This window comes from Colobus angolensis, unplaced genomic scaffold, assembly GCF_000951035.1.
Source record: "Colobus angolensis palliatus isolate OR3802 unplaced genomic scaffold, Cang.pa_1.0 Scaffold41, whole genome shotgun sequence".
NCBI classification, from domain to species: domain Eukaryota; kingdom Metazoa; phylum Chordata; class Mammalia; order Primates; family Cercopithecidae; genus Colobus; species Colobus angolensis.
Genome location: NW_012117488.1, coordinates 2,616,187 through 2,636,294, shown reverse-complemented (window position 1 = coordinate 2,636,294; position 20,108 = coordinate 2,616,187). Strand labels below are relative to the sequence as shown.

Below are 20,108 nucleotides of genomic sequence, written 5' to 3'. Positions count from 1 at the left end.
TGCCTCAGCCTCCCAAGTAGCTGGGACTACAGGCATGCACTACCATGCCTGGCTAATTTTTGTATTTTTAGTAGAGACGGGGTTTCACCATATAGGCTGGTCTCGAACTCCTGACCTTCCACCTGCCTCGGCCTCCCAAAGTGCTGGGATTACAGACGTGAGCCACCGCCACACACACACAGTTTTAGAGATGGTATTTGGTTCACCATAAAATACAAAGGGTACTTTTATTGGGGTGGGTTTTTTCAGGTTAAAAAAAAGTTAACTTGAATGTGCATTTGCTATTAAAACACACAATGGGATAGCCATCTTCCACTGAATTAAATGACTTTATTATATGGAATTAGCATCAAATGTAGTATAAAAGCTGCATAAAAGTTCATGCTGCTTTTTGCATTCATCTGTTTTGTTTTGCTTTTTGCTGACATGGAGTCTGACTCACTCTCTTGCCCAGGCTGGAGTGCAGTGGTGTGATCTCGGCTCACTGCAACCTCCGTTTCCTGGGTTCAAGCAATGCTCCTGCCTCGGCCTCCTGAGTACCTGGGACTACACGTGTGTGCCACTATCCCCGGTTATTTATTTTATTTTTAGTACAGTCGGGGTTTCACCACATTGGCCAGGCTGGTCTTGAACCCCTGATCTCAAGTGATCCACCCACCTCAGCCTCCCAAAGTGCTGGGATTAAGGCATGAGTCACCGCATCTGACTGCATTCATCTGTTTTAATTCAGTATTTTGACTAACCAAGCTACTTTGATGGCACTCTTATCAAATGTTCACCCTAAACATGTCTATGAGTTATCATGTTTACACTTTCAGTTATGTTAAACTCTGGTTGTAGCCTACATTATTGTCTATTTTGCAAATGAGGGGTTGGTTACATCTTTCTACTCTCTTTTCTGTTTTGTAGAAACTAATGCTAAAAAAATTGTTTTCCCCAGACCCAAGGTCAATAGCAGTTTGCTTTTACAGTAGAGATCCTGAACATTCCCCACGAAGGTAAATGGTTCCAAATCTAAATATCTAAAATAACTAGATATATTTGGTTATTTCAAATTTTCCTCAAATTTGTTTCAGAGTAATGCAGTATGAGCCACACTTCAAGTTAATGAGAATTTAGTTTTGTCTTGCTTTCAAACAACTAAATTAGGCTGTGATAGCTCATACCTTTGAGTACATTTATTTGCAACTCAAAAGTACTTGGACTTAGTAACATGGAAATATGTAAGTTCACTTAATTTATTATGAAATAAGGAAAGAGAAAGATTATGCATCTTCTTAAGATCTTTCATTGAGCATTATAGACAGTACTCCCATTTCCTGAACAAAAGATCATGCCAGAAAATAGGACTGGGGCATCAGTGCTGTAATCATTCAGTGCCTCAAACTTCCCACGCTCCTTCTGACATGAATAGCTTAGTCAGAAGAAAGTGATGTTTACAGCTTAGGTGACACTACCATGTTGCAGTTGTATAAGCAAGCAAAGGGACTGTCAGTATTTTTTTTTTTTTTGAGACGGAGTCTCGCTCTTTATTCAGGCTGGAGTGCAGTGGTGTGATCTCAGCTCACGGCAACCGCTACCTCCCCAATTCAAGCGATTCCCCTGCCTCAGCCTCCTAAGTAGCTGAGATTACGGGCGCGTGCCACCATACCCAGCTAATTTTTGTATTTTTAGTAGAAACGGGTTTCACCATGTTGGCCAGCATGGTCTCGAACTCCTGACCTTAGGTGATCTGCCCACTTTGGCCTCCAAAAGTGCTGGGATTACAGGTGTGAGCCTCCACGCCCGGTCCAGCGTTTTGGTGTTATAAACAATGCTGTTGTGAACATTTTTGTGAACATTTATATATTTGAAGGGTAAATACCATGGAATCAGGGAATCAAAGGGCATATGCAGATAACATTTTGTTCAATATTGTGAAATTGCCTGCCAGAGATGCACTAATTTATACTCTAAAAAATAATGCCCATTTCCTTAAAAAGTGCCCATTTTTCCTTATTTGGGCAGCAGAGGCTGACTGAGACATCCACTCAATATCATTTTAGACCCAGAACCAGAAACCCTGATTAGAAATATCTGCTTACCAAGCAAAAGGAAGAGGGATGTACCATTCCTGCCTTTTTGACTTTTTATTTATTCAATTAAAAATTTTTGAACACTTCATTTATTTATATAAAACGCTGTGAAAACATTGCTAAAATGCATTTCAGTACCCCTCCTGTCGTTTCATATGTTCCTTCTCTATTTTATTTTTCTCCTTTGCACTTAGTAGCTACTGTATCTTTAACTTATTTATTAATAGATATATAGAATACAGGAATATAAAATAATTTTTTTTTACATTTAATTTACATTTATTTTTACATTATTAAGGTCATATGCTTAAGATGTTATTTTGTAAGTTTTTCTTCCTCCTAATATTTCTTTGAGATAGTTTCTTGGCTGTACAGAAAGTTCCTCCTCATTCATTTTAACTTCTACTTAGCCTGATATATTTTAGATGTACCTTCATATATTTATCCCTTCTCATATTAATATACATTTAGGATTGTCTTTGGCCATTTCTGACTTTTAAGATAGCAAATGCCAAGCTTTGTGCGTGTGTGTATGTATGTGCATATGGATATGTATGTAGGCACAACATGGCTTAAATATGCCACTATTCTATTGAATCTAGTTGTTTTGGAGCACCAGGAGCTAAGCGCAGTTCTGAGTCCTGTATCCTGGCATTGGGCTTCAAGAGGTCAGACAGAGTCCCATTTTGTTGATGAGCTGAAGCCCCAGGCAAAGATGCTTTAGCAACCTGGCTTATGTGACTCTGAGACATGCTCATTGTATTTGCAGTTTTAGGAGCAATGTTTGGCATTTCAGGAAAGTATTAATAAGTGAACAACATTGACCAAAAAGAGACCCAAGGTTAAAAACAAAATTAAACAACAATAGCAATAATGGTGTTCTAAGGGCCAACCTCAATTGGCAGAAATTCATTCATTGAAGAAACATTTATTGAGTGGTCTACCATATGCCTGACTCTGTGACAGCAGCCAAAAGAACAGTAGAAATCCCTATCCTCATGGAACATATTGGGAAGGGAGATAGACAGTAAATTAAATGAGAAAAACATATTGTGAGTTAGACAGTGATAAGTGCTAAGAAGAAAAATAAGGCACGAAAAGGAGATGGAGAGAGCCAGGATTTACAGATGAGTTCTCCTCAAGTGATAATTGAGTACAGATCTGAGGTAGTTAGGTGCATGCTGGAGGAAAAGCATTCCAGGCAGAGGGAACTGCAAGGGCAAAGGACTGACGCTGGAGCGTGCCTGGGGTTCAGGGATTGGCAGAGGCCAGTGGCCAGAGTGTGTTGAGGGAAGAGGAGGGTAGCAGGAGATGAGGTTGGAGAAGAACAAGGGCCAGATCATGCAGGGACTAGAAGTTTGTGGTGACAAATTTAGCTTTAACTCTGATTGAGATAGTCACTCAAGAGTTTTGAGCAGACAAGCGTCAGGAACCTTTGAAATGATCACTTCTCAGTATGGAGCATGACACTACTGTTTTACCGGGAGAAAGATATTCCAGAGAGAAGAAATTGAGAAAACTGAACAGTTTTCGTGAGTTTTGTATTCTTTCATGTATGCATGGGTGAGCAGAATACTTCAAGAATAATTATAGAAGTGGTTTGATGATAAGTCATTACTGGAATTTATACAGAAAATGGACTTATGATGTTTAGAAGGTATAGTACTGAGGTTTCAGCTAAAGTAGGATGTTTTTACTTTATTTTTATTTATTCATTTATTTGTAGATGGAGTCTCACTCTGTCGCCTAGGCTGGAGTATAGGGGCATGATCTCAGCTCACTGCAACCTCTGCCAGGTTCAAGCAATTCTCCTGCCTCAGCCTCCCAAGTGGCAGGGACTACAGGCGCCTGCGGCCACGCCCAGCTAATTTTTTGTATTTTAGTAGAGACAGGGTTTCACCGTGTTGTCCAGGCTGGTCTCGAACTCCTGAGCTCAGAGGCAATCTGCCTGCCTCCCCTCCCCTCCCAAAGTGCTAGGATTACAGGCGCGAGCCAGAAGTTTATACTTTTTAACCTTTTTCCTGTTTGCCCTAAAAATACTCATTGGTGGCGCTTGTGGCTGGGGTGTTTACTGGCGATAACTTTGCCACAAAATATCATGCATTTATTATTTTCACATTGCTCTAATATATTAACTTTGGAAACAAAAGATATCATTCTATTCATAGCATTCTGTTTTTAGTAGTGGTATTTCCATTAATTCTTGATCTCCGAAAACATCAAATCCTAGAAAGTGTAGCGTTCCTATCGTGAGGTTAACATTGTTCTCCAACAGCTATTGGACAAAGATTCCTTTTATTAATCCAATTTTTCTGAAATAGACGATTCTGATGATTCAGGCGATTCTAATGTTAGCTCTGTTTAGAAATCACTAACAGTTTTTATATTTTATTTTCACATTGAAAATTGGTCAGATTTGCTTCAGCCTCAAAGAGCGCGCTTATGTAAAGTTAAATGAGCGCTAGTAGCGAGCTGCACTGTTTTTCTTTCTAAATGGGAAAGGGGTTGACTTTTTAAAATATATTTAGAGGATACAAGTGCAGATTTTTTTACTTGCGTATATTGCATGTGTGAGCTTTGAGAATGTACTCATCACCTGTAGTGTAAACATTGTCCCCAATAGGTAGGTAGTTTTTTTTTTTTTTTTTTTTTTTTTTTGAGACAAAGTTTCCCTCTTGTTGCCCAGGCTAGAGTGCATTGGTGTGATCTCTGCTTGCTGCAAACTCCACCTCCCCGGTTCAAGTAATTCTCCTGCCTCAGCCTCTTCAGTAGCTGGGATTACAGGCATGCGCCACCATGCCCAGCTAATTTTGTATTTTTAGTAGAGCCGGGGTTTCTCCATGTTGATCAGGCTGGTCTCAAACTCACAATCTCAGGTGATCCACCTGCCTCGGCCTCCCAAAGTGCTGGGATTACAAGCGTGAGCCACTGTGCCTGGCCAATAGGCAACTTTTCAACCCTCACCCCACTTCCACCGTGCCACCTTTTGTAGTCTCCAGTATCTATCATTCCACTCTGTGTGTCCGTGTGTGCTCATTGTTTAGTTCCTACTTATGTGTGGCATTTGACTTTCTGTTTCTGAATTATTTCACTTAGGATAATGATCTCCAATTCCATCCATGTTGCTGAAAAATGCATGATTTCATTTTTTTTCTGTGGCTGAGTAGTATTCCATGGTGTGTATGTGTATGTGTGTATATATGTACACATGGATATATGTAAATATGTGTGTATATATACACACATATGTCGCATTTTCTTTATGTAGTCCTCCCATGGTAAATACTTACATTGATTCCATCTCTTTGTTATTATGAATAGTGCTGTGATAAACATAGGAGAGCAGATATCTTTTTGATACAATAATTTCTGTCCCTTTAAGTATATACCCAGTAGTGGGGTTGCTGAATTGAAAGGTAGTTCTATTTTTAGTTCTTTGAGAAATCTCCATATTGTTTTCCATAGAGATTGCATTAATGTATATTCCACCAACAGTGTATAAGCATTCCCCTTTCCTTGCATCCTCACCAACATCTGTTATTTTTAGACATTTTCAATAATAGCTACTCTGACTGGTGTAAGACGGTATCTCAATATGGTTTTAATTTACATTTATCTGATGATCAGTGACGTTGAACATTTTTTTTCATGTGGCTGTTAGCCATTTGCATGTATTCTTTTGAAAAATGTCTGTTCATGTTCATTGCCCACTTGTTTTTTTTTTTTTGAGGTGGGGTTTTGCTCTATTCTCGCAGGCTGGAGTGCAATGGCGTGATCTCGGCTCACTGCAACCTCTGCCTCCTGGGTTCAAGTGATTCTCCTGCCTCAGCCTCCCAAGTAGCTGGGATTACAGACATGTGCCACCACACCCAGCTAATTTTGTATTTTTGGTAGAGATGGGTTTTCACTATGTTGGTCAGGCTGGTCTCGAACTCCTGACCTCAGGTGATCTGCCTACCTCGGCCTCCCAAAGTGTGCTGCGATTACAGGAGTGAGACACCGTGCCTGGTCATAGAAGCACTTTAATTTAATTAAGTTTCATTTCTCTATTTTTGTTTTTGTTGTGTTTGCTTTCAAGGATTTGGTCATACATTCTTTGCATAGCTCAATGTTCAGAAAAGTATCTCCTTTTTATAGGATTTTTAGTTTCAGGTCTTATGTTTAGGTCTTTAATCCATCTTGAGTTAATTTTTGTATATGCTGAGAGATAGGGGTACAGTTTCATTCTTATGTGTATGGCTATCCAGTTTTCCCCAGCCCTATTTACTGAATAGAGCGTCATTTCCCCAGTGTATATGTTTTTTGACTTTGTAAAGATCAGTTTGTTGTGGGTTTGTAGCTTTATTTCTGGGTTCTCTGATCTGTTCCATACATCTATGTGTCTATTTTTATGCCAGTGACATGCTGTTTTGGTTAATATAGCCTGGTATTACAATTTGAAGTCAGATAATGTGATGCCTGCAGCTTTGTTCTCTTCACTTAGGATTGTTTTGGCTATTTCAGCAAATATTTTTTGGTTCCATATGAATTTTAGAATTTTTTTTCTAATATTTGAAAAATGATGTTAGTAATTTGATAGGGATTTTATTGAATTGGTAGATTGCTTTGGGCAGTATGGTCATTTTAGTGATATCAGTCTTTTCATTCTATGAGCATGGGATGCTTTTCTATTTGTTTGTACTGTCTAGTGTGTATGTGTGCGTGTGTCTGTGACAGAGTCTCTCTCTGTCACCCAGGCTGGAGTGCAGTGGCACGATCTCAACTCACTGCAACCTCCGCCTCCTGAGTAGCTGGGACTACAGGCATTCATCACCATGCCTGGCTAATCTTTATATTTTTAGTAGAGACAGGGTTTCACCATGTTGGCCATGCTGGTCTTGAACTCCTGACTTCAAGCGATCCACCTGCCTCAGCCTCCTAAAGTGCTGGGATTACAGGCATTAGCCACCATGCCCAGCCGTCCTATCTACATTTCTTTCATCTGTGTTTTGTAGTTCTCCCTATAGAGATCTTTCCCCTCCTTGATAAACTGTATCTTCAGATATTTTATTTTTATAGCTATTGCAAATAGGATTATCTTCCTGATTTAGTCCTTGGCTAGATTGTTATTGGCGTATAGAAATGCTACTGATATCTGTATGTAAATTTTGTAGCCTGAAACTTTACTGAATTCATTTATCAAATGTAAGAGTTTTTGGTGGACTCTTTAGGGTTTTCTAGACGTAAGGTCATATTATCGGCAAACAGGGAACATTTGACTTCCTTATTCCCATTTTGGATGCCTTTTACCTTTTTCTTCCTTTTGTCTGATTGCTCTAGCAAGGGCTTCCAGTACTATGTTGAACAAAATTGCTGAAAGTGGGCATCCTTGTCTTGTTGCAGTTCTGAGAGGGAATGCTTTCAACTTTTCCATATTAAGTATGATGTTGGCTGTGGGTTTGTTGCATATGGCCTTTATTATGTTAAACTATGTACCTTCTATGCCTAGTTTATTTTTTATTATGAAGCGGTGTTGAATTTCATTGAATGTTTTTTCTGCATCTGTTCAGATAATTATATGGTTTGTGTCCTTAATTCTGTTTATGTTATATGTCATCTGTATTGATTTGCCTATGTTTAGCCATCCTTGAATCCCTGGGAAAAATCACACCTGATCATGGTGTAGTATCTTTTTGATGTGCTGTTGCATTTGATTTGCTAGTATTTTGTTGAGGATTTGCTGAGGCTTTTTGTGTCATCAGGAATATTGATCTGTCATTTTCTTTTTTTATGTCCTTGTCTGGTTTTGGTATCAGGGTAATACTGGCCTTGTAGAATGAGCTAGGGAGAATTCCTGTATCCTTAATTTTTTTAGGAATAGTTTCAGGAGGATTGACGTTAGTTCTTTGTATGTTTGGTAGAATTTGGCTGAAAATTCATCTGGACCTGGGCTTTTTTTTTTTTTTTAAATGGGGAGATTTTAAATTATTTACTCAGTCTCACTACTCATTATTGACCTCTTCAAGAGTTTTATTTCTTCTTGGTTCAGTCTTAAGAGGTTGTGTGTTTTCAGGAATGTATTCATTTCCTCTCGGTTTTCTAGTTTGTAAGCATATGGTTGTCCAAAATAGTCTCTTTCATATTTCTTTGGTTTCAGTTTTAATGTCTCCTTTCTCATTTCTGATTGTGTTTATTTGGATCTTCTCTCTTCTTTTCTTGCATAGTCTACTAATGATTCTACTAATGATTTATCAATTTGTTCATCTTTTCAAAGAACCAACTTTTCATTTTGTTGATTTTCTTTTGTCTCTCATTTAGTTCTGCTCTGATCTTTGTTATTTCTTCTCTTCTACTAACTTTGGGTTTGGTTTGTTCTTCTTTTTCTGGTCCTTGAGGTGTGACATTAGGCTGCTAATTTATGATCTTTCTACTTTTTTGATGTAGGCATTTAATACTATAAACTTCCCTCTTAGCACTACTTTTGCTGTATTACACAGGTTTTGGTACATTGTATTTCTATTTTCACTTATTAAAAAAATTAATTTCTATCTTCAATTCTTTGTTGACCTAGTGATCCTTCAGGAATATGCTATTTAATTTCCATGTATTTGTATGGTTTCTGAAGTTCCTCTTAGCATTGATTTCTAGCTTTATTCCCTGTGGTCTGAGAAGATACTTGATATGCTTCTGACTTTTAAAAATTTGTTGAGATTCGTTTTGTGGTCTATCTTAGAGAATGTTCCATGTGCTGATAAAATACTGTGTATTCTATAGTTGTTGGGTACAATGTTCTGTAAATATCTGTTAAGTCCGTTTGGTCTAAAGTCCAATTCAACCCCAGTGTTTCTCTGTTAATTTTCTGTCTCAATGATCTGTCTAGTGCTATGAGTGGGGAGTTAGAGTATTTCACTATTATTGTATTACTGTCTATCTTTTTCTTTAGGTCTAGTAATATTTGTTTTGTGAATTTGGGTGCTCTGATATTGGGTACAAATATACAAAGGATTGTTATATCCTCTTGCTGAATTAACCCCTTTATCATTATATAATGACCTTCTTTGCATTTTTTACTGGTTTTTATTTAATACCTGTTTTATCTGATATAAGTATAGCTACTCCTGTTTGCTTTTCATTTCTATTTGTGTAGAGTATGTTTTTCCACTACTTTACTTTTAATCTATATGTATCTTTATGGGTAACTGAGTTTCTTGTAGGGAGCATATAGTTGGATCATGTTTTAAAAATCCCTTCTGCCAACCTGTATCTTTTAAGTGTAACATTTAATTCATTTACATCCATGATTAATAATGATATGTGAGGCTTTGTTCCTGTCATATTGTTAACTGTTTTCAAGTTCTTTTATAAATGCTTTGTTGGTTTTTCTTTTTCTCCTTTTGTCTTTGCGGTTTGATGAAATTCTTTTGTGTTGCCATTTCATTCCTTTTTATTCCTCGTTTATGTGATTGTTTTATGAAAACTGTTGAGTTTGATCTTTCAATGCATTTTCATGATAGTAAGTATCAACCTTCTGTTTCCATGCTTAAGACTCCTTTAAGTATTTTCGGTAGGGTTGGTGTAGTGATAACAGAATCCCTCAGAATTTGCTTATCTGGGAAATACTATATTTCTTTATTTCTTCTTCTTTTTTTTTTGCCTGCTTCTTCTTCTGAGACTTTATTTCTCCTTCATTTATGAAGTATATTCTTGCAGGATAAAAAATTATTGGCTAATAGTGTTTTCCTTTCAGCATTTTGAAAATGCTATCCCATCCTCTTCAGGCATATAAGATTTCTGCTGAAAAGTCCACTGTTAGGTTGATGGGATTTCCTTTATAGATGACTAGGCACTTTTCTCATGCTAATTTTAAAATTATTTCTTTCACTTTCACTTTAGACATTCCGAATATAATATGCCACATGAAATTCTTTTTACAATGTATTTGCTGGGCATTCACTGGGCCTCCTATATCTGGATGTGTAACTCTCTTAATAGACTTGGGAAGTTTTCATCAATTATTTCCTTAAATAGGTTCTCTAAACTTTTAGATCTCTCTTCCTCCTTGAGCATACTGATAATTCATAAGTTCAGTCTCCTTATGTAGTCCCAGATGTCTTAAAGGCTTTATTCATTCTTTCTTATACTTTTTCCTCTTACTTTTGTTTTTTTTTTCTTTTTTTGAGACAGGGTCTTGCCTTGTTGCCTAGGCTGGAGTGCAGTGGTGTGATCCGAACTCACTGCAGCCAAGTTCTGAGATCCTTTCTTTTGCTTGGTCTAGTCTGTCATTGAAGCTTTTGAACGTATTTTCTACTTCCTTCAATGAATTTTTTTCTTCCAGTATTTATGCTTTATTTTTTCTTTTAATTTGAGACAAAGTCTCACTCCAATGCCCAGGCTGGAGTACAGTGGTGTGATCTTGACTCCCGAGGCTCAGGTGATTCTCTCACCTCAGTGTCCTGAGTAGCTGGGACTACAGGCACACACCACCATGCACAGCTAATTTTTGTATTTTTTATAGAGACAGGGTTTTGTCATGTTGCCCAGGCTGGTCTGGAGCTCCTGGGCTCAAGTGATCCATCCATCTCTGTCTCCTGAAGTACTAGGATTACAGGCATGAGTCACTGTGCCTGGCACTCTGCTTTTTTTCTTTAAAGGATGTCTGTCTCCTTGGTAAATTTCTTATTCATATTCTGAATTGATTTTCAGATTTCTTTGTATAGGTTTTTCAGATTTCTCTTGCATCTCATTGAAGTTCTTTAAAATAAGTATTTTGAATTCTTTATCTGGCATTTCAAGGAATTATTTTTGATTGGGATCTGTTGCTGGACAATTGTTGTGGTCCTTTGGTGATGACATAATTCCCTGCTTTTTTATGTTTCCTATATCCTTCGATAGATATCTGTGCATGTAGTGTAGCAGTTGCTTGTTCCAAGTTTTTTGAAATTATTTTTGCAGGAGATAATTATTTCCTGAAAAAATATATATGTTGTTGATTGAGTAAAATGCTTTGACTTTGATTTTGGGTGCCTGCACTAATGTGATTTCTGTGCAACTTTTTAGGAAGTATATAGGGTCAGTGGTATCTGTGATTTCCTTAATGACATAGGATACAGCTATTAGTTTAGGTTGTAGTGAAGATCAGCTGGGGACTTGGACACCAACTAAACCAGTCTTTAGGACTTAATGGTGGCAGCTATGGTGTGAGTGTGCCTGTTTTTAGGTCCCAGAGCAGCTTACACTGGCTTTTGCTGTTAGTGGGTCCTGATTCTTAGACCTCCAGGTGGCTTGTTTAGCAGCGAGTAGTGGGAGCAGTGGACCAGGTGTGTAGATGGGTTCTTGGGTGCCTGGTCAGCTGGTTTGATGTGGGTGATGGTGGTTGCAGTGGTGGAACAATCCACTTGGAGCCAAGCAGTCCATACTGGTGTTGCAGAAAGCTGCAATGGATTGAGCAGGCAAGTTCCCAGTCCCTCAGCTGCCTGTAGCAGGCTGGTGGGTATTCTCCTAAATGTGCTTAGGAGATCTTGATCTCCCCTGTCTCTCCCATGGCTCAGCGGCAGCTGCAGCTGCATCACCTTGAACTTACCCCAAGGATAGAGTACAACCCAGTATTAAACTCTCAAAATGGTGCCAGCTCTGGGCTTGTGATCAGAGAAGGTGGGGCCCCCTCTCAGGTGAGCAGCATTGCAAGAAGCTGTGGGGAGTGTGGTCTGTTTGAGTCTATGTCTCACAGCATTCCATAGCAGGGAGGTTTTAAGTATTGTCCCAGGTGTGCATTGAAGAGCCTGGTTTCTCTGGCTGTCCCTGGCCAGGTGACAACTGCTACCATGTTAACTCGAACTCAGGCCAACAGCAAGATGTGGCTCTGCATTAAACTCTCCAAATGGTGCCTTGGGCCTGTGACCAGGAAGGGGAGGTCCCTTCCAGGCAGGCAATGTAGGCAAAAAGCTATGGGGATTGAGGTCTGCTTGTCTCACAGCAGCCCACTGCAGGGCAGTGGGTATTGTCCTAGATATGTGTAGGTGAGCTTGGTTTCCCTGATTCTACTTGGCTGGGTGGTGGCTACAATCCCGTTGGCCTGAACTCAACCCAAGTGGAGGGCACAGACTGGTGTTAAACTCTGAAAATGGCACCTTGGGCCTGGGACCAGAGAGGATGGGGTGCCTCCCAGTCGAGCAGCATAGGCAAGAAGTTGTGGGGAGTATGGCTTGCTCTTATCTCAGTCTCAGCAGCCTGCAGCAGGGACGTAGGGACCCTCGTAGGGGTATGTGGGAGCACCTATCCCCCCCACCTTCCCTAGATCACTGCAGTGGCCACAGCGGTATCTGTAGATCCCCAGTATCTAAGCTCTCAAAATGGCATCTAGCTGAGGCAGCCCTAGGCTTAGATGCCTGTGGGATTCTGTGTGGGTTTCCTTTCTGGAAGAAGGTCTCCATGCAATTTTTAAGCAGCTTCATATATCGGGCCCAAGGCCCTACGGGGCCGAGGGTTTCTCCCATAGCCAAGATTGTAAAAACCCATTTCGGAGCCCTGGGAGTTTCTCCCTTACTGTTTTCCCATGTCCAGGGGCCTCTTTCGATTCTCAGTAAGTCCCCAGCTGGGCAAGCTGCCTCATAGCCTATCCTTGCTTACTTCTGGTGTTTCCTGTCTCTTCTCTGATGAATCCTAGCATTCTCTCCTAGACGGTCTGTTTGTAATGCATCCACTTGCTGTTCTGGTTCCTCTCTGTAGAGGAAGTGCATATTACTTGCATCTAGTCAGCCATCTTTACCCCCTCTGGATGTTTATACTATTAATGGATAATTAGAGTTTATATGAAAAAATACTTCAGACGGGGATGACTGTTCTCATGGTCAAAAAGAAAAAAAATATTTTCTCTTCTTTTGGTTTTGAGAGACAGGGTGTCACTTTGTCACCCAGGCTGGAGTGCAGCGGCACGATCATGGCTCACTACAGCCTCGACCTCTCTGGGCTCAGTTGATCCTACAGCCTGAGTCTCTCAATTAGCTGGGACTACAGGTATGCAACACTATGGCTGGCTAACTTTTGTATTTTTGTAGAGACAGGCTTTCGCCATGTTGCCCAGACTGGTCTGGAACTCTTGGACTCAGCTGATCCACCCACTTCGGCCTCCCAAAGTGTTGGGATTATAGGCATGAGCCACTGCTCCCAGCCTTTATCTTCTTAACCATGAAATTGTTGTCACAAATGAAAGGCTAAACATAAGAAACAATTGTCATTGCTAAATATAAAGGAAACTGGCAAGTGTATAATATGATGAAGTTAATATTGATTAGAACATCCAATTATTTCTATGGTTTATTCTGATATATCCCAAGATAGCTGTTTGTCAGCAGGTGAATTTCCTATTTAATTGGCATGATTGAGTAATTAGATGTATTCTCAGAGCAGCAATAAAATGAAATTCTCATGTCTCAGTAACACGGTCGAGGTTTTTGTTTTGTTGTTTTACTCTTGGGTTTATCCAACTGAGACCAAGTAGACTTTGTTTTATCTGGAAATAATTTTCAATTTAATATTTGGTAACTGTGTGGTTATATAATTATTTTAATAATAAGAATTATGGAAAAATTTACAAACGACAAAAAATTGTGATCATTTACCTTTTTCTCATACTAAATCCTTCAAGGCCTCACTGTCTTTTTCCTGGGTTCCTGCAGGAGCCTTCTGATTGGCTTCTCTCTGTGCATTGCAGGACTTTTCCTCAGGTCGACTTATCTTCTAGGAGAGAAATTTGATCTTTGTACCATGTAATCTATATCATAATGCGTTCATCTGTAAATAACAGAAAACTGTACTACAGTGGCTTAAACCAACAGGGGTTTATTTGTCTCATCCATTACAAATGTGGGGGTAGGTACAGTGGCTTCAAATTGCTTCCAGGGTTCCAGTCTCTTTTGGTCTTTCTGCTCTGCCATCCTTACTATATAGACTTTCACCCTCATGCTAGTTGTGGCATGAATGCAAGATGACTGCTTCACCTCCAGGCCTTGCTTCTACATTCTAGGCAGGAAGAAGGTAGAGGGTGAAAAGGACAAAAAGGATTAAAAAGTCTCAAGAAGACTTTGCCTTTTTCCATAAAGGGAAGCCCTCCTTGAGCACTTTTGACTAGTTGCAAAGGAAGTGGAGAAATTAGGTACTTTGGTTATTTTAGCCTTAATAGTAGAAGTAAAGAGGAAGGTAGATATTATTGGTTTTTCAATAGCCAAACCATAGTTTTTATTATATATTCTCTATTCCATATAAGATCTTCAGAGGTTCATCATTGCTTACAGTGTGAAGTCTATATCTCTTATTATTGTGTGGTATGATGTTGTAGAATGATTTCTTACCTAACTTCAAGAATTTATAGACAACTTAACTTCATTTTTGCTAATGTACCTGTATTAGTCAGGGTTCTCCAGAGAAATAGAACCAATAGGATGTGTAGATGTATAGAGAAAGGCTTATTTTAAGGAACTGACTCACCTGATTATGAAGACAAGCAAGTCTAAAATCTGCAGAGTGGGCTGTCCGGCTGGAGACTCAAGAAGAGCCAGCATTGCAGTTCAAGTCTGAAGGCCATCTACTGATAGATTCTTTTTAACTCAGGGGAAGTCAGTCTTTTGTTCTATTTAGACCTTCAATTCACTGGGTGAGGCCCATCTAAATTACAAACGGCAAACTGTCTTACTCAAAATCTACTGATTTAAATATTAATCTCATCTAAAAACATCCCCCTCGAAACATCCAGAATAACATTTTATCATACAGTTACGCACTGTGGTCTAGCTAAGTTGACACAAAACATTAACCATCACAGCACCTAAATTAAGCATGCTTGAGGGCTGGGCATGGTGGCTCATGCCTGTAATCCTAATACTTTGGCAGGCTGAAGTGGGAAGATTGCTTGAACTCAGGAAGTCAAGACTGCAGTGAGCTATAATTGCACCACTGCACTGTAGCCTGAGTGGCAGAATGAGGCCCCCTCTCTCTCTCTGTACAAAAAAAAAAAAAAAAAAAACCATGTTTGAACACCAGGAAAGAATGATTGAGAAAGATGAGCCCAAAGGGGTGACAGAGACAATATCATGCAGGGTAGTACAGGCCCTGATGAGGAAAGAGCAGCCTTTATATCAAGAGCAATAGAGATTAATGAAGCATTTTAAATCTCTTCAGACAGCGGTTCCCAACCTCTGAGTGGCAGACTGGTACCAGTTGGTGACCTGTTAGGAATTGGGCTGCACAGCAGGAGGTGAGCAGCAGGTGAGCAAGCATTACTTCCTGAGCTCTGCCTCCTTTAAGATCAGTGGTGGCATTAGATTCTCATGAACCCTATTATGAACTGCACATGCGAGGGATCTGGATTACAAGCTCCTTATAAGATTCTAACTAATGCCTGATGTTCTGAGGTAGAACAGTTTCATCCCAAAACTATCCCTCTCCATCCATGGAAAAATTGTTTTCCATAAAACTGGTCCCCGGTGCCAAAAAGGCTGGGGACTGCTGACTTCAGATGTTTACTCACCTATTTCCTCCCATCTTTATTCTGACCCTTCTTCCAACCAATATAGTTTGCATGGAATTGGCCTCAAATTAAGACATTTAGCAATGTCTGGCTTAAGACATTTGGCTTAAGATGTTTAGCAAACCTAATCCCATTGGCCACAGTAATTAGTTCAGGGATGGGTCAATAAGACACAGTATTCCATTTGCTGGAGCTTCTGAGAAAGTGTCCTCTTTTACTGTGTTTGCTGGAGTAACTATGTGATGCTTAGAAACTGCTGCTGCCATGTTGCTATCACTACAGGAGTAATCTTAAGGTAACACTGACACACAGAGAAGACAGAACCGTGAGATGGAGCTTGGTGACAGATTATAAACAGATTCATGTATCAAGCTGTAACTGAAACTCTTCTACTCCTAAATCTACAGATGACACAGAAAATTACCTTTTATTATATTTAAAACCACATGACTCAGGCTTTCTATGCCTTGCAACATGAATATTGTTAATTAGTATATGTCAAGTAATCATATTTTCATTTTAGAAAGCTTATTTTGGTCTGTAGGGATAATGGATTGTAAGGCATAAGGTATTGGGTCACAGTTTAAAAATTTCCTTGGTTTGCAAAGAAGGTGCACCTCCATTTCCAAATTCTGGGCTCTTGCTGTTGCAGGGCAGACTATGGCTGCCAGGAAGCCACCCCAGGCACCCTGTCAGAGGAGAGCAGTACTTTGGACGTGCCATAAGCCTGTATATGAGGGATTATGTCCTGCAGAGACCCAGCCAAGAGGCCAACAGCAAGGCTTTTAGTTCTGTGAAATTCCATTCTTTTCCTTGCTTTTCTGATGTGGATCCAGACACCAGTAGCCTAAATACTGAACAAAATGACTCTGGGACCACTGAGAACTTTTTTTTTGTGAGACGGAGGCTCGTTCAGTCACCCAGGCTGGAGTGCAGTAGCGTGATCTCGGCTCACTGCAAGCTCCGCCTCCCAGATTCATGCCATTCTCCTGCCTTAGCCTCCCCAGTAGTTGGGACTACAGGTGCCCACCACTACGCCTGGATAATTTTTTTTGTATTTTTAGTAGAGACGGAGTTTCACCATGTTAGTCAGGATGGTCTTGATCTCCTGACTTCGTCATCCACCCATCTTTACTTCCTGAAGTGTTGAGATTACAGGCGTGAGCCACCGTGCCCAGCCAAGAACTTTTGATTTCATCTTTCTGTGAAAGGCCAATCAGAGACCAAAGAAGAGGATAATGGACTTCAGAAATCTCTGGATAAATTCTGTGAAATGTTTGGCTATCCAAAGTTAGCCTCTGGGAATCCACTCTCTGCATCTGTCTGCGAATCCACTCTCTGCATCTGTCTGCCAGTGCCTGTCTCAGGAAATCCCTCAACTAAGAGTCCAGGAGAGCCAAAAGTATGCCCTCCATAGTTTTCAAATGTCCCAGGTCATCTTTAACTGTGAGGCTGCTCAGTCTTGCAGAGGGACATCCACTTCTACTCACTGGAGGAAGGAAGTATGTCTGTAGAAAAGCCAACCCAGAACTTTCACCCACAACTGGTGCCTGGTGGTGAACGGGCAGTATTGGAGGTATAGGCTATGACCAGTACTATTGGCAGCCACCCAGATCCCCTAGGGTCTCTTGCCAGCTGACTGTGCTCAATCTTAACTAAGTGATTTGTGGTTAAAGACTGGCACCTGTGACCTGGTGTTGGAGTCAGTCAGTCTGTATAGAAAGCAGCAGGGTCTGGGGGTTTTATGTGCCTGTGGCTACTCCACCTCCCACTCCCCTTGGCTGAGGCCAGTGACTGACAGGGTTAGGAGTCAGAAGCCCAGCTCCCTTCACAAGGAGGGACACACTCTGAGGCATAATTTATACTCTATAGGTCCCTCCCCTAGTAGTCAGGCCAATGCTGGGAGTTCACATGAAATCACACTCTTTCTGGGCTTCATCCCTTTCTCCATCCTCCTCCCATTCATTTATGGGTCTGTCTGTGAGCCTTTCCTTAATAAACCTCTTATATCTGAGAAAAAAAATTGCTTTGTTCAATATTACACTATGCATACACAGACCTCATATTTAAAATCCATTTCCAGGCAACCACCTTTGGGTCCCTTCCCTTTGTGTGGGAGCTCTGTTTTCACTCTATTAAATCTTGCAACTGCACTCTTCTGGTCTGTGTTTGTTACAGTTCAAGCTGAGCTTTCGCTCGCCGTCCACCACTGCTGCTTGTCGCCATCGCAGACCTGCCGCTGACTTCCATCCCTCCGGATCCGGCAGGGTGTCTGCTGTGCTCCTGATTCAGCGAAGTGACCATTGCTGCTCCCTATTGGTCTAAAGGCTTGCCATTCTTCCTGCATGGCTAAGTGCCTGGGTTCATCCTAGTCGAGCTGAACAATTAGTCACTGGGTTCCATGGTTCTCTTCACTGACTGACGGCTTCTGACAGACCTATGACACTCACTGCATGGCCCAAGATTCCATTCCTTGGAATCCCTGAGGCCAGGAACCCCAGGTCAGAGAACACGAGGCTTGCCACCATCTTGGAAGCAGCCTGCTGCCATTTTGGAAGTGGCCTGCCACCATCTTGGGAGCTCTGGGAGCAAGGACCTCCCGGTAACATTTGGCGACCATGAAGGGACCTCCAAAGCAGTGAGTAATATTGGACAACTTTCGCTTGCTATTCTGTTCCGTCCTTCCTTACTTAGAATTGGAGGAAAATACAGAGTACCTATCGGCCGGTTGGTCTGCCTGGAGCCAACTTCTACTTTCCATTTTCTTGGAGAAGCTGAGGGCCGACTAGAGGCAGAAATCTGTCATCTCGAACTCCTGGCATTGACTGGTTGAGATCATGGTGCAGCTAGAACTCTCTACTCTACAGTTGCCCATGCATGTGCCCCTACCTTTCCTTCTGACCCCATACCTCCTGGGTCCTGACCATGACTTTCTTGAAAGTGTAGCCCCAAAATTCTCCTAACCTCTGAATTACTTCCTCTGATCCCTGCCTTCTAGATACTAATGGTTCAGACTTTCATTTCCTCTAGCAAGTTGTATCTCCAAAGGAATCTGAGGAAGCTCTATGCTGCATCCTCAGGCCTCTAGATGATAAACCCAGGGAGTCTTATCCCTGGTGTCCCTCCCAATTTAGGTATACAGCTTTCGACATGGGCAGTTATGTGGGACCTGTTTCCCACCACACTTGCCAGGGCCCCAAGTTTGTAATGGCTAAGAGAAGAGAGAGAGAGACAGAGGAGAGAGAGAGAGATGGAGGAGAGAGAGAGATGGAGGAGAGAGAGAAAGATGGAGGAGAGAGAGAGAGTTGAAGGAGAGAGAGACAAAGAGGAGGTCAAAGAGAAAAAGAAAGAGAAAGAAATAGAAAAAAAAAGTGTGCCCTGTTCCTTTAAAAGCCAGGGTAAATTAGAAACCTATAATTGATAATTGAAGCTTCTCCGTGACCCTGTAACACTCCAGTACCACTTTGTTGTCAGTGTAAATAAGAGCATATCCCAAAAGCACTGAGGCCACTGACAACCAGTAGCCTTCCTATCAAAAATCCTTAACCCAGGAACCTGTGGGTGGCCCAAATGCATTCAATCTATAGTGGCAACTGCTTTGCTAACAGAAGAAAGTAGAAAATTAGCCGTTAGTGGAAACTTCATTGTGAGCACACCTCAGCAGTTCAGAACTATCCTAAGTCAAAAAAGCAAAAAGGTAGCTTACTAAAAAATCTTAAAATGTGGGTCTATTCTGTTAGAAAAAGGTAATTTAACACCAATCACTGATAATTCTCTTAACCCAGCAGATTTCCTAACAGGGGATTTAAATCTTAATTACCATGCAAAGGTCTGACCAGATCTAGGAGGAACTCCCTTCAAGACAGTATGATAGATGGTTCCTCCCAGGTGACTGAGGAAAAACCACAGTGGGTGTTCAGTAATTGACAGGGAGACTCTTGTGGAAGCAGAGTTAGAAAAATTGCCTAATAAATGGTCTCCTCAAATGTGTGAGCTGTTTGCACTCAGCCAAGCCTTAAAGTACTTACAGAATCAAAAAAGACTATCTCAATCCTGACTCAAAATGTTACCTATACCCTCTCTGAAATACATTTGCATAAGAACTGTTGTTTATGGAAATGCATCTTGATGAGGCAGCTGGGTTGTTATGAAATACTCCGGAAGCCAGCCCAGCTCTAGGACTCGCCCCTGAGCACAAAGGCAATGTTGGGCACGCTGGTAAAGGACCACTAGAATCCAGCAGCCTGGACCCCTTTCTTTGTGGTCAAGAAAGGCTGGAAAAGGGGTGCAGGGCAGCTACATTGGTGAGCATAACTAATCCGATAAGCAAAGATCCATGGGTGGTTATGCACCCTGGAAAGGAATAAGCATTAAGACCATAGAGGATGCTCTAGGACTAATGCTCATCGGAAAATGACTAGGGGTGCTGGCATCCCTATGTTCATTTTTCAGATGGGAAACGTTCCCCCCAAGGCAAAAATGCCCCTAAGATGTATTCTGGAGAATTGGGACCAATTTGACCCTCAGATGCT

At 40.9% G+C, this 20,108-nt stretch overlaps 1 pseudogene; it reads left to right on the top strand.

Annotated features, from left to right (window-relative positions):
- LOC105521854 overlaps nt 1-17,158 on the top strand; it is a 26,690-nt pseudogene extending 9,532 nt beyond the window's left edge.
- The last annotated feature ends 2,950 nt before the right edge of the window (nt 17,159-20,108 follow it).